This window comes from Pteropus vampyrus, unplaced genomic scaffold (assembly GCF_000151845.1).
Source record: "Pteropus vampyrus isolate Shadow unplaced genomic scaffold, Pvam_2.0 Scaffold21, whole genome shotgun sequence".
In the NCBI taxonomy this organism is placed as follows: domain Eukaryota; kingdom Metazoa; phylum Chordata; class Mammalia; order Chiroptera; family Pteropodidae; genus Pteropus; species Pteropus vampyrus.
In genome coordinates, this window is record NW_011888802.1 from 6,584,317 (window position 1) to 6,594,737 (window position 10,421).

Sequence of the window (10,421 nt, forward strand, 5' to 3'; positions counted from 1 at the left end):
TAATATAATTTGTTTATATTACATATATATACACACACAGACATATAATATTTTGTGGATCATTTGAGAATAAGTTTCAGAAATCCTGACTTTTACTCCAAAATACTTCAGTGAGTATTTCTTGGAACAAAAATATTCATTTACATAAGCACAGTGCGATTATAAAATTCAACAAAGTTTACATTTATTTAATGTTATTTATATAATTAACAAATTATTCAATTTAACCAATTACTCAATAATGTCTTTTAAAGAACGTATTCCCCTCATCCCCTCAGTTCAAGAGTATAGTACATTGTATTTAGTTTTTATATTTCTTCTATCTCTTTTAATTTGGAATAATTCTTTTGTGTATTTTTATTTTTCATGATGTTGACATTTTGGAATAGTATAGAGTACAGCCTAATTTTTTTTTTTTTTTTAGAATATCACTAAGCTTTTTTTTTTTCCAGATGCCTTGTCAAGAGTAGATTTATGTCCTATATTTTTTGGCAAAAAAATATTGTGTTTCACTGGCATATTTTTAATAATCAATGCTTAAACTATTACTTCCAGAAATTTTAACTACATAATCTCATTATCCACTAAAATAACCAGAAATGACGGTGAATAGACATTGTTGCTCTATGAAAAGACATATTATCTAAAGTGAAAGGAATACAGCTTGGAAAACATAAGAAATCTATAGCAGAAATAATAATCTCATGATGTAGGTTAGTATGTATAAAAAATTTAACCTATCAAAAGTTAAAGTATACATGTTATATGTATATATTCAATGTATATTTATAAAGAACCAAATATGTGGAAGGCATTGCACTAGGTAATGATGAAAACAGGGCTTCTGAATCTTGGAAGCCTTATTTCTAGCATAGAAGTATATATGAATCAAAGAGTCATACAAATAAATTTAAAATAGAGTCTGGTAGAGACTGTGGAGTGGCTTTTCCATCACACATTTAAACTACCTTCTCACACATAGAAAGCTAAAGTAATATTTTCCAGACTCCTTTAAAGCTAAAGTTTTGGAAAATTTATTTTTACCTATCGATTTCACTTACAAGGGACTTTGATTTGAGATTGAGTCTTATGGGTAGAGGAACTAAGTCCAGGGCCTTTATTTTGATCTTTATTTTGACCTTATAGAAGCATTAGTAGGGTGGTTCTTCAGTGAACAAGTATTCCGGTAACAGAGTTTTTCAATGAGGTTAGACATTTTCTGCTTCCTGCTAAGTATGCTTCTGTATCCAGGGATTTTTCTGAGAAATTCAAGTTATAGCCTTCTCCAGCTTTACCAATGAACTTGCATGCACCTAAAACCACATATTAGATTCCTTTTTGCTTCAATCATCTGAAGTAGATTCTGTCATTGACATCTGAAATTCAGTAAAATTGTTAGTTAAAGTAGAGGTAGACAATAGTCATTCTAGGGCATGGGTTTCTGAGACAGGCTATTTACACTATTTGGTTTGAAGTCTCTAAAAAACCTTTTATTTTTAAAAGATATATTTTATATATAAAAAAATTAGAAATATTTAATATATATACTTTGATGAGATTGGAGATATGTATGCATCCATGAAATAATCATCACAATCAATTAATAAACATATTCATTACCTCCCAAAGTATCTTCCTGCCCCTTTGTTTTTGTATTTGTAGACTTTTTGTTTTGTTTGTTTTGTTTTCTTATGATAAGAACACAACATGAGACCTACAGCCTTAGTAAAATTTTAAGTATACTATACTGAATTGTTACCTTTAACCACTGCATTGTACAGCAGATCTCTAGAACTGAGATATTATACCTTTTATACATTTCGCTTTCCCCTAGCCCCTGCAACCACCATGTTGCTCTCTGTTTCTATGAGTTTGACTATTTTAGATATCTCATATGAGTTAAATCATACCGTATTCATCTTTACTAGCTTATTTCACTTAGTGTAATGTTCTACATGTTGATTGCATTGTCTCATGTGGCAGGATTTCTTTCTTTTTTAAGGCTGATAATATTCTTCTGTGTACCACATTTTCTTTATCCATTCATTCATTGATATTGGATATTGTGAATAATGTTGCGATGAACATGGGAGTATAGATATCACTTTGAGATACCGGTTTCAATTATTTTGGATTTATACCCAGAAGTAGGATTGCTGAATCATATAGTAGCTCTATTTTTTTTTTTTTTTTTGAGGAACCTCTATACTGTTTTCCATAGAAACCATACCATTTTACATTCCAACAATGCACAGTGGTTACAGTTTTTCCACATAAGCTCTAACACTTGTTAACCTTTGCTTTTTGATAATAGCTATTCTGACAGGTGTGAAGTGATATCTCATTGTGGTTTTGATTTGCATTTCCTTAATCATTAGTAATGTTGACATCTTTTCATATACCGGTAGTCATCTGTATGTCTTCTTTGGACAAATGTCTATTCAAGTTCATCATCCATTTTGTAAATAGGTTGTTTGTTTTTTTGCTACTGAGTTGTATGAGTTCTTTATATATTTTGGATATTAATCCTTATCAGATATATGGTTTACAAATACTGTTTTCTATTCTATGGGTTGTCTTTTTATCCTGTTGGTTGTTTCAAAGCTTTGTTCCCACTGGAGAATGGGATACAGGCACCAAGTGGCAATTTAGATTATCATCTGTAGTCACCTACATTGAAATGCCTATTGAATAACTAGTTTTGACAACTAAGTATCTACTATGTTATATGTTTATAGAGTTAATGGAAGACAGAAGGATCTCAGAGTTGGGTTTGGATGTTTCAATTGCACCAAAGAGATTTTAAAAGTAAACGACAATAGAAGGCTTTAAATTCTGGCCTAAAGTCATGGTCAGGAAACACAGGGAATTACTATGAAGGCTTTAAAAAAACTCATGTCTTCATAAATTACCAAAATTCAGACATGGAGTTTATTCTGTAGTTACTGTATTACAATTTAAGTTGTATTTGTTGCTTACTTAACTCACTAATTAAAATTTGGGTCATTGATTAAGAGAGTGTGGGATTCTAAATAGCAGAATTATAATTTTTAAATTTATTCTGTTAACTCTGTATCTTGACTCCAAAGTTCATTAAGCCTTCCAGGACACTGGATTAATTTGATATTTACATGTCTGATGAAATTGTCCCTACCTTACATTAGGAGCCTATAATGATATTAAGTAGTTTTTCTCTAAGGGGACAGCAATATTCTTTATATCTCATGCTAATCACACTCATTGCCTCCAGATCTAAAATTAGAATCAGATATTTACATGTTCCTTGAGCCATTTGCAAAGTAAAGGCTTTTATACAAATAATAACAAATAATAATTGTAAAAATGTGTTAATATATTCTAGCTAAACCTTGCAGATTATGTATGGAGAATACTTCTGAGAGTATTAAAGTGAGGTAAGAATATAACTTTACTTTAGTTTGAATTTATCAGTATGTATAAACTTTCCAGAAATTGTGGATCCAATTCAAACTCAAACAGCTTAGGTTGGCTCTATTGTTTTTTTTTTTTTTAATTTATTGTCTCAATAAACCCTGTACTCAAAGAACACATATATCGAATGATGTTGTAATATCAAAAATCTGTAATGTCAGCAAGAAAGAATGTAATGTTAAGAAGAAAGAAAAATAAATCAAAACCTATGAAGTTATCATCAGCTCAAAGGCCCTCGACCATGACATATGATAGGACCTTTAGGAAACTTCTTTTACCACAACGCCAAGAAGTAAACTACTTGTTGTCTTATTGAGGATATGTGGAGGAGAAAAACCAAATAGTAGGTTTAAGTTGTTGTCAATGTTGTATTTTTATTTCGATAAGGTAGTAGTTTCACTGGTGGTATTCTTACTAAATAAAATTTAATAAATTAGTATATAAAAGGATACACACACACATATCTATATGTCAATGATGAGGGTATTGAAGACACAATGATTATGATTCATTAAGAAAAAAAGGAAAGAAGTCAATTGATAAGGAGAGTAACATCTTTAAAAAGTACAGTATGAGTGTTCTGTGCAAAGATGAATGTGGATGTCTCTGTCATTAAAATGGGATTTCTGATATCAATGGGTTATGGAATCTCAGGGTAACTTAAGCCAAAAAGCTGCATTTAACTACCAGAAGTAAGATGAACATGGTTATCATAATAGGCAGTATCTATGTATCCGTAGTTAAAATTTTTCACACAGGAATCATCAGATGTGACAAAATAATTATGGAAAACTTTAGTCCAAAGCAGTTGGACAGCATATTAAAGCACTAGCTCTTTGTGTAACCCAACTCAAATTTCATTTATAGGGAAGCCTGAATTGAGTCATCATGATCAAAAGTGATGTCTTCTTAATCAATTCCTTTGCTAAGTTATAACAGAGATCTAAAATCAATTAATCAGAGAGAGAGGCTAATCTTTGAAAGGACCATTGATGTCACAAGCCAAGTCATCTCATAATTATTCTTAAAGGGGCCCAATGCAATTTATTTGTTAACTATGCCACTGGAGAAAAATAATTGTCTATAATATTGGAGAATAAGAGGATGGTGACTCTAGATAATTCTGGTCACTCTTGTGCAAAGAAATGTAGTCCCATGTTCAGTATGGGGACTTATGGAAATCACGTAGCAAAGAGATTTGAGTGAAAGACAATTCCAAAGGGCTCAGCAATTTTATTTAATGTTTATTTCCTTGGAACCAAAATGTATAGCTTGAATAGTCGTACTTAGAACTTGGCTGGAAAAAATACAAGGTACTCTAATTTTTGTGGGAGGAGGAGGCTACAAACATACTACTTCCAATCTCTACTATAGAACAGAAACTATATTTCTCCTTGATATTCAAATAGTTATCTCAGCTGGTATAATAATTCTTTTATTTTTCTGCTAATTTGATGTTACGATGAGTCTCAATAGGCATGATGTAGGTCTCTATGTCATGATTGATGTCTAATTCAAACTTTAGTATATCTTTATTTCAGCATACCATAGTGTCCTGGGCATAGAAATAAACAAAAATGACAGATACTATGCTAAATTTGCATTTAGGGTGCCCAGGTATCCTAGTTCTCCGGGGACTAGTCATCTCTAGTACATTACCCCAGCAATCTATCTAATTTAACATTTGTCCTGGATTTTTCAATTTTAAAAAAGTTTTATTAATAGTAACATAAAAATAATTATAAATGAGCTTAAGATTACAACTTCAATAAAATAAAAAACAATAAAAGTTTTACAGAATTAAAAACATACCAAGAGTTAAATACTTAAAACAAATCTATAAATATCAACCTAAAGGACATGGACCAAGACTGTGGTGTAATAATTACTTTTATTTTAGATTCCTGGTTGAGTTTTGAGTATTTATGGTCTAGGATGGTCTACATTGCAGAAAACAGAAAATATGGCAACTTTAGGGATATATAGTAGTCTACTTTGACGAGATAATTAAACTTAAATTAGAAAAAAAAGCGATATACAATTTGAGGGGATATAAATATTTGTATTCAAGAAAGATGTTGCAAAATTTTAGCCACAATTGGAAATTAATTGAAGCACAAATTACAACTGTCAACACAGAGTTAGGAAAAGTTTTGCTCTCTGTTCACGTTATGGAAGCATGGGTTTAAAGATTTAAGAGCATCTATATAAGTCATTCTTTGCATGAACTCTGGCATTCTTGAAATGGGTTGTGGCAATGATGAGTTTCTGTTAAAATTTTTAGGAGCAGAGAATATTTATATGAAAAAGTTAGATTATTAATGATAGATTATTAAAAGTTAAATTATTAAAGTTAGATTATTATTAATACAGATTATAATTGATAGAATGGTTTGAGTGCCTATGTGATTTACTGGGAGTAAGATATATTTGAGTTACATCATATATCTTCATTTTCAAATAATTTTATCACACTTATTTTTTAAATTACATTAACAACAGTTATATTATGATATATATTCATAATATATATCATGAATATATGAATATATGATATATATTCATAAATATTGGGATATATATATTCATATATATTCAAAAATAATTTATAGATAAACCTTTTGAGTGGTGGATTAAGGTATGACATTATTTTAGAAATGAGGTATATATATATATATATATATATATATATTCACTCCGAAATATAAATAGCAGGAAATACATGCTAAGCAAAGCAGGATTATTTCAGAGGTAAGTTCCTAATACAGAAAGTATTAAAGTAGGAGAAGAAAGAAAGTCCCTCAAGTAATCCCAAACTGCTACACAAACACTTAAAATAATATTTTCACTTCAACAAGAAGTTTCCTATTATATGGCCATTTAGACATACAGTAGTCTATTTAGAATGGATAATTAAAATTGTAAATTGAAAAAAGAAAAAAGAAGACATAAACAATCTTGGGAAATAAACATTTGTATTTTCTATAGGTTCAAAGAACGTTTGTCATTGTGAGTCAACCAGTTCTCATTCCCCTTTCTTCCAGTAGAGAAACGTTTTTCCTCTGAGAAACCATCCCATCCCCTACACTCGTCTTCACTGTTGGTGAAGATTGAGGTTAAATCTTCCACTAGAGTAATAAGCATTAGAATCAAGACTAGATCAGCAGCATCTCATAATTCCCTGACCCCAGTGACTGGTTCAGGTAAGAGAGCAATTTATTGAATCTACCGATTTAATTTATTGATAATAGTAAAATGCACAAAATTTACCATAAAGTTGAAATTGATCTCTCATTCTACTCACCTCTCTTATGCTTTATAATTCCTTTTTTTCTCCTTAACTAACCAGTCTAATTTTAGTGGCATTTGAGAAATGTATTGTAGATTTTATTCACATTCAAGGCATGCTGTATTGGATGTCTTTTATCTCACTCTGTACCATTGATACTTACTGTATCTTAAAGCAATACCTCTTATCTGGGCACAAGGCTCTTTGCCAACTTTGATATGAATATTTTGACATTTCAGTTCTTCAAAGGAAATGTTTCTCGGATTCTTAATATATGGATTACGAATATTAATTTTCAAAGTTCTTGAGCTGTTTTTATTTTTTATTTTTCTCATTTCATGAAAAAAAGCTAAAAAAGGATAAGTCAAAACATACTTTTCTAGATGATAATAAAATCATTTTTATTTTTGCAGTTTAGTAGAAATCTCACATTTTACCTTTTTATTTAAAAAATATCAGCATGGTTATTTTTATAGCTTTATTACACTTTTCTATTGTTCTATACATTTATAGTTTTATTTCAGTTCAATCTTTATAGCAGTTCTTCTTTCTCTCTTATTTATTACTTATATTATAGAAACATATATCCGTTTATAGTGGTTTTACAATGGTTTTAAAATTGTTCTACAGTAGGCCTATTATTTTCTATACTCATATTTTTTTCTTTGGCCTAACTACACTTTCCTATTTTTTTATTGTCTTATACTTAGAAGAGCATAAGTATATTAAATCAAGTGTATGCATTGTGATAAATGAGAAAATACCCACATTATTTTATGCATTTGTTTATTAACTGATAATAGTATAGTCTCTTTTACTCTGCTCTTTGTGTCCTTGGCTTCTGGGCAAATTCTCTTACAAGATATAAAGTTGGAAGTCAGGTTGGTTGATGAATTTTGTTTCTACATTGGTTCTTAGGGTCTGACAAAATATGTTGGCCCAAGATGAAATTTATACATTCTTGGACTACCTGAGTTGTGTAAACACTAAGTATATCATGGAAATGAAAAGCTACAATATGAAATTTGTCCTGGAAATAGGATTCTTTCTGTCTCTATAAATGCTCTGTGTAGTAACTATATATCTTGAAATAGAAATCTGTGCTTCTGCCACAAGGTAATTTGAAATATGTAGAAAATAAAAAGTAATTGAGGAAAACTTCTGGATGTGAGAAAATGTAGAATTCATGAAGAGAAAGAAGAACATAACAATTGTCAGTTCAGTACTGTTTTTACATCTCTTAATTGTTACTATAACATGAGTTAAGAATTAATATTTGTGTTTCCTAGCCACTCTATATGCTGTGGCAGAACAAACCATAGTATATACAAATCCAGCTAATTAATTCTGCTAATAAAAATATCTTCCAGATTTTGGCAATAAGCTAATTACAAACTTGATTTTCAGTATTATTGTACAAATTTATCTGTTTTGATCATCATGTGGTATTTTAGTCACTTCCATTTGGAAGAGACTTGCATCAGGGCCCAAAAGCCAGGTGACATTTCAAAACTGAAATTTCACTGATTAAAACAAAAATAGAACAAAGCAGAGAAAAACAAAACTTTCTAGTTCAATGTAATTCAGTTCAATTCAATTCAGGTTAACATGAAATATAGTCAATCAATACCTATTGTTCCCCAACTCAACAGAACTCAGAAATAGTTTAATACCAATTTGCACATAAAATATATACTCATATTCATAATACATCCTAATAAGATAAAAAGGAATATCATATGATCAGACACATTATTTACTTTCTTGTCTTACTTTCAGGAAATTTCCTTCCTTCCTTCTTTTTTTCTTTATTTTTACTAACAAAGTCCATTATCATTTTATCTTCCCACAATGCCTTCTCTGAAAGATCCTTTTCTCATAATCTTGCTGAGCATCCCGTGGACAACTTGACACAATTTCCTAACAAAATCTGTTTAACCTAAAGATGAATGTTTAACTCAAAACAAAAACAACAGACACTTGTTTCCAAAAGCTACCATTAATAATATGCACTTTGAGAGACATGCATGGATGTGACCATAGAGCTAGAAAAGAAGTAGATTAAGAAAGAAGAGCAGAGGGAACAAGTCAAGTGGCCTCAAAGAAAGAGACAGAAGTGAGAGAACACTAACTTTAGTTTCCGAAGTTCATGAGTTCCTTGACCCACTATATCATAAAGCCAGACTGAACTATTGCTCTTGGATTATTTGTGACACTAAGGTCATTGTTCCAACATATTTTCTATTTTTCTTAAACTCATTTGAGTGACTTTTGGTTTCTGGTAAACAAAGAATCTCATAGAAAGGCAATAACCTTATATTTTTTAATAATATTTCTTATTTATATATGTATTACATATGAATAGGAAAAACCTTATTCCAATTCCTTTGTATTGCTTACTGACTTCAGTGATTAATGATTTTTGTTCTCACTCATCTCTTATAACACTAAATGTTTGTCAAATTAGCACTCCCACTATTCAGTGTTGCCTACTTCAAGATGTCACTCTCATATACATTTTTCTATAAAATATTCATTTTAATTTTTTATATAATATAAATTTAGAATGTATCCAAAATAAATTTATGAAGTGAATAAATTGAGCTTCAATAAGTAATCTTTGTTTTAATATATTTTACTTGAATACCTGTATTTATATTTAATTGAAATTTGCAAGAAATTTTTATAACTTAAACTATCATGAAAAAAATCAAAATTCTGCTCAATAGTGTTTTTCAGCTAAGAAAACATGAGATCAAGTTGTTTCTGTTTGGGGATTATGAAAAAGTTTTCATTTATTTATATAGGATAGTAGTAAGTGAAGAGAAGACAGGCTTATATGATGGAGGGTTGGGAAAATGAAGGGAAATGAAAATTAAAGGTTGGTTATGGTCACATTGCTTATACTTCATAAAATTATTGCATATTACATTTTATCTCTAAAATATCATGCATGTTCATTTCTTTCAACCTTAAGCTATCATTTCACACATGAATAAACTGAGCTTTAGAAAATGTGATTTACTTTATATAGATGACAGAACTCATTATTAACAGAACACAGTCTCTTTATCCTTTGTCCAGGGTTTTTTACTTTGTAATTTTATTGTAACCTGAACAAAATAAGTAAATCATATTTCTTCTTTCCACATTTTCCTGTCTCTAATGTTACAATCTATTATTGATTTTATGTGCCCATGACTTATAGTTTTCATGTAGTAATAGAAAAAAAGTTGCCTTGTGATTCATCATGCAGTGCATGAAAATTAAAATATTCTATCATATTTGTATTATTTGTTATTTTGTTATTTCTATAAAGTCAGGAAAAATATATCTAAAGCACTTTAATACTATTGAAAAGTCAAAAATCATCACAATAGAAAAGATAATTATGTATTCTTGCTATATGATACTAACAGAATATCTTTTTGGAATTACAAGGTACAGAGAACTTATAAGTATAAGTATCAAACTGTTCAGTTCCTAGAAGTCTATTGGGTTTTTGCAAGCATCAAATCAATGTGTTTCTTCTTTCAAATCTACTAATTTATGGTAATCTGTACTGCTAGCAGGCTTTCTGAATATCTTTACATACTAAATGCATTTAAATAATACTAGAACAAAGTTATTTCATCATTAAAGTAAGGGACTTTTTAAATAACAAAAATAAAGTACTTTTCTT